Source organism: Balaenoptera borealis, assembly GCF_965194805.1.
Source record: "Balaenoptera borealis genome assembly, contig: HAP1_SCAFFOLD_676, whole genome shotgun sequence".
Lineage (NCBI taxonomy): Eukaryota > Metazoa > Chordata > Mammalia > Artiodactyla > Balaenopteridae > Balaenoptera > Balaenoptera borealis.
The window spans coordinates 377,525-382,955 of NW_028123523.1; positions in this window are offsets into that span (position 1 = coordinate 377,525).

The window sequence follows — 5,431 nt, forward strand, 5'->3', positions numbered from 1 at the left end:
CAGGTTCAAGGGCATCTTCCTACATCGAAAACATGCATGACAAACCCAGAAGGTGGTACACCGTGTGATCGGGAAAGGTTTCTAAAACGCACCTCATTTCTCATCTCCTTGTGCTCGGGTTCGCCATTCCAGCCGCTTTACTAGCAATCTCCCTCCTTGGAGAATCAGCACCTTTAACCTCCTGTTCCATACAGCTTGCAATTTGACCTGAGGATGAACGGGAAGAGGGGGAGCCAATGAGAGACTAGCTCTAGGTGTTGGGACAGGCACAGGTCACTCTATTTTCCCATCAGGAAGCAGAATTAACCACAGGCTCAGCCTGCCGCCCGGAACCAGAATAGGGCCTGAGGCCATCCTGCGCTTTTGCGGCCAGCTCCCAAAAAAGCGAGTTGAAAAATGGAGCTCAGGGGCACTGCAATTCACAAACCTGCAGAGTTATAAATGATAACTCTCGTCCAAAAATATATTGAGGGAAGGCAACGAAGAGGATTTCAAAGCAAGGCAGAATTGCAGGAAACAGATTTCAGGAGGTAGATTCGAATCGCATTTAAAGCACATGAAAAGCGGCAAAACGTCGACAATGATGCCCTTGGCCAAAAAGGGCGTATGCGTTTTTTCCTGAATATATTCAGGAAAAAACGCATACGCCCTTTTTGGCCAACCAAGCAACCTGGAGAGGCAAATCAGCGCTACAAAGCAGTCTCGTTTCCCATCGGTCAAAAGGGCCATGCTGAAAAAAGTGTCAAAACCAGAAATGCAGGACAGGCCATGGAGAAATGGGAGCCTTGCTACGCTGATGGGCGGGATGTAAATGGCCAAGAGCCACTCTGGAGAAGTGTATGGTGTGTCCTGAAACATCGAAAAAACACAGCCTAGAGCGCATAGGGCCCTTCCACTCATGGGCATATAAATTGAGAAAACTAAAAATCAGCAAGACACAGGCACCCCAAAGTTTAGGGCTGCTCTGTTGACAAGAACCTCCACTTCGTGACACCTTAAATATCCCAGGAAAGAGAAAAATGGATAAAGAAGTGGTGGTCCTTATGTACAATGGAATATCACTCAGCCATGAAATCAATGTCATAAGGCTAGTAGCAGCATGATGAGTGGATTTAGGTACGACGATTCTAAGTGAAATAAGTCACACAGAAAAAGACACTTATCATAAGCTATCACTTATAGAGGGAATGTAAAAACCGCTACAATTGAACTGAATTACAAAACAGAACAGAGTCACACGTTTAGAAAACACACTATGGCTGCTTAACGGGAAAGGTGAGGTGGGGTGATGCATAAAACAAGGGTTTCAAATCAGCTCAGATACCGTTCCATAAACCCAATATGTAATAGAAAGACCTACTCCTTGCTCAGTGAACTGGACTCAACACCCCCTATTCACCGCACAAGAATAGATCTGAATAGTAAGAATCTTAAAACTTATGTATTGATTTCTCTCTGGAAGTGAGTCAAGTGGGTGTAAAGCGGCATAAACACAGCCGTGAAAAGCAGCTAAACCCCATTATAAAAATAAATTACTTTTAAAAACCCGTGAAACCAAGACAGTGAAAGGGAGAGAAATTCTTACGAAATTCGTTCAGGGGCTGTGATGCCACCTGGATTGACCATATCTAGACCCACAGCTGGATGAGACATAAGGGTGGACACTCTCAGGGCTGAGAGGCTTGGTGAGGTTGGGGGAGTAAACGCAGAGCCTTTAAAGTAATACTGCCTGTTACCCATCCCATGGGTCCCAAATCTCCAGGTTCAAGGGCATCTTCCTACATCGAAAACATGCATGAGAAACCCAGAAGGTGGTACACCGTGTGATCGGGAAAGGTTTCTAAAACGCACTTCATTTCTCATCTCCTTGTGCTCGGGTTCGCCATTCCAGCCGCTTTACTAGCAATCTCCCTCCTTGGAGAATCAGCACCTTTCACCTCCTGTTCCGTACAGCTTGCAATTTGTCCTGAGGATGAACGGGAAGAGGGGGAGCCAATGAGAGACTAGCTCTAGGTGTTGGGACAGGCACAGGTCACTCTATTTTCCCATCAGGAAGCAGAATTAACCACAGGCTCAGCCTGCCGCCCGGAAGCAGAATAGGGCCTGAGGCCATCCTGCGCTTTTGCGGCCAGCTCCCAAAAAAGCGAGTTGAAAAATGGAGCTCAGGGGCACTGCAATTCACAAACCTGCAGAGTTATAAATGATAACTCTCGTCCACAAATATATTGAGGGAAGGCAACGAAGAGGATTTGAAAGCAAGGCAGAACTGCAGGAAACTGATTTCAGGAGGTAGATTCGAATCGCCTTTAAAGCACATGAAAAGCGGCAAAACGTCGACAATGATGCCCTTGGCCAAAAAGGGCGTATGCGTTTTTTCCTGAATATATTCAGGAAAAAACGCATACGCCCTTTTTGGCCAACCAAGCAACCTGGAGAGGCAAATCAGCGCTACAAAGCAGTCTCGTTTCCCATCGGTCAAAAGGGCCATGCTGAAAAAAGTGTCAAAACCAGAAATGCAGGACAGGCCATGGAGAAATGGGAGCCTTGCTACGCTGATGGGCGGGATGTAAATGGCCAAGAGCCACTCTGGAGAAGTGTATGGTGTGTCCTGAAACATCGAAAAAACACAGCCTAGAGCGCATAGGGCCCTTCCACTCATGGGCGTATAAATCGGGAAAACTAAAAATCAGCAAGACACAGGCACCCCAAAGTTTAGGGCTGCTCTGTTGACAAGAACCTCCACTTCGTGACACCTTAAATATCCCAGGAAAGAGAAAAATGGATAAAGAAGTGGTGGTCCTTATGTACAATGGAATATCACTCAGCCATGAAATCAATGTCATAAGGCTAGTAGCAGCATGATGAGTGGATTTAGGTACGACGATTCTAAGTGAAATAAGTCAAACAGAAAAAGACACTTATAATAAGCTATCACTTATAGAGAGAATGTAAAAACCGCTACAATTGAACTGAATTACAAAACAGAACAGAGTCACACGTTTAGAAAACACACTATGGCTGCTTAACGGGAAAGGTGAGGTGGGGTGATGCATAAAACAAGGGTTTCAAATTAGCTCAGATACCGTTCCATAAACCCAATATGTAATAGAAAGACCTACTCCTTGCTCAGTGAACTGGACTCAACACCCCCTATTCACCGCACAAGAATATATCTGACTAGTAAGAATCTTAAAACTTATGTATTGATATCTCTCTGGAAGTGAGTCAAGTGGGTGTAAAGCGGCATAAACACAGCCGTGAAAAGCAGCTAAACCCCATTATAAAAATAAATTACTTTTAAAAACCCGTGAAACCAAGACAGTGAAAGAGAGAGAAATTCTTACGAAATTCGTTCAGGGGTTGTGATGCCACCTGGATTGACCATATTTAGACCCACAGCTGGATGAGGCATAAGGGTGGACACTCTCAGGGCTGAGAGGCTTGGTGAGGTTGGGGGAGTAAACGCAGAGCATTTAAATAATACTGCCTGTTACGCATCCCATGGGTCCCAAATCTCCAGGTTCAAGGGCATCTTCCTACATCGAAAACATGCATGACAAACCCAGAAGGTGGTACACCGTGTGATCGGGAAAGGTTTCTAAAACGCACCTCATTTCTCATCTCCTTGTGCTCGGGTTCGCCATTCCAGCCGCTTTACTAGCAATCTCCCTCCTTGGATAATCAGCACCTTTAACCTCCTGTTCCATACAGCTTGCAATTTGACCTGAGGATGAACGGGAAGAGGGGGAGCCAATGAGAGACTAGCTCTAGGTGTTGGGACAGGCACAGGTCACTCTATTTTCCCATCAGGAAGCAGAATTAACCACAGGCTCAGCCTGCCGCCCGGAACCAGAATAGGGCCTGAGGCCATCCTGCGCTTTTGCGGCCAGCTCCCAAAAAAGCGAGTTGAAAAATGGAGCTCAGGGGCACTGCAATTCACAAACCTGCAGAGTTATAAATGATAACTCTCGTCCAAAAATATATTGAGGGAAGGCAACGAAGAGGATTTCAAAGCAAGGCAGAATTGCAGGAAACAGATTTCAGGAGGTAGATTCGAATCGCCTTTAAAGCACATGAAAAGCGGCAAAACGTCGACAATGATGCCCTTGGCCAAAAAGGGCGTATGCGTTTTTTCCTGAATATATTCAGGAAAAAACGCATACGCCCTTTTTGGCCAACCAAGCAACCTGGAGAGGCAAATCAGCGCTACAAAGCAGTCTCGTTTCCCATCGGTCAAAAGGGCCATGCTGAAAAAAGTGTCAAAACCAGAAATGCAGGACAGGCCATGGAGAAATGGGAGCCTTGCTACGCTGATGGGCGGGATGTAAATGGCCAAGAGCCACTCTGGAGAAGTGTATGGTGTGTCCTGAAACATCGAAAAAACACAGCCTAGAGCGCATAGGGCCCTTCCACTCATGGGCATATAAATTGAGAAAACTAAAAATCAGCAAGACACAGGCACCCCAAAGTTTAGGGCTGCTCTGTTGACAAGAACCTCCACTTCGTGACACCTTAAATATCCCAGGAAAGAGAAAAATGGATAAAGAAGTGGTGGTCCTTATGTACAATGGAATATCACTCAGCCATGAAATCAATGTCATAAGGCTAGTAGCAGCATGATGAGTGGATTTAGGTACGACGATTCTAAGTGAAATAAGTCACACAGAAAAAGACACTTATAATAAGCTATCACTTATAGAGGGAATGTAAAAACCGCTACAATTGAACTGAATTACAAAACAGAACAGAGTCACACGTTTAGAAAACACACTATGGCTGCTTAACGGGAAAGGTGAGGTGGGGTGATGCATAAAACAAGGGTTTCAAATCAGCTCAGATACCGTTCCATAAACCCAATATGTAATAGAAAGACCTACTCCTTGCTCAGTGAACTGGACTCAACACCCCCTATTCACCGCACAAGAATAGATCTGAATAGTAAGAATCTTAAAACCTATGTATTGATATCTCTCTGGAAGTGAGTCAAGTGGGTGTAAAGCGGCATAAACACAGCCGTGAAAAGCAGCTAAACCCCATTATAAAAATAAATTACTTTTAAAAACCCGTGAAACCAAGACAGTGAAAGGGAGAGAAATTCTTACGAAATTCGTTCAGGGGCTGTGATGCCACCTGGATTGACCATATCTAGACCCACAGCTGGATGAGACATAAGGGTGGACACTCTCAGGGCTGAGAGGCTTGGTGAGGTTGGGGGAGTAAACGCAGAGCCTTTAAAGTAATACTGCCTGTTACCCATCCCATGGGTCCCAAATCTCCAGGTTCAAGGGCATCTTCCTACATCGAAAACATGCATGAGAAACCCAGAAGGTGGTACACCGTGTGATCGGGAAAGGTTTCTAAAACGCACCTCATTTCTCATCTCCTTGTGCTCGGGTTTGCCATTCCAGCCGCTTTACTAGCAATCTCCCTC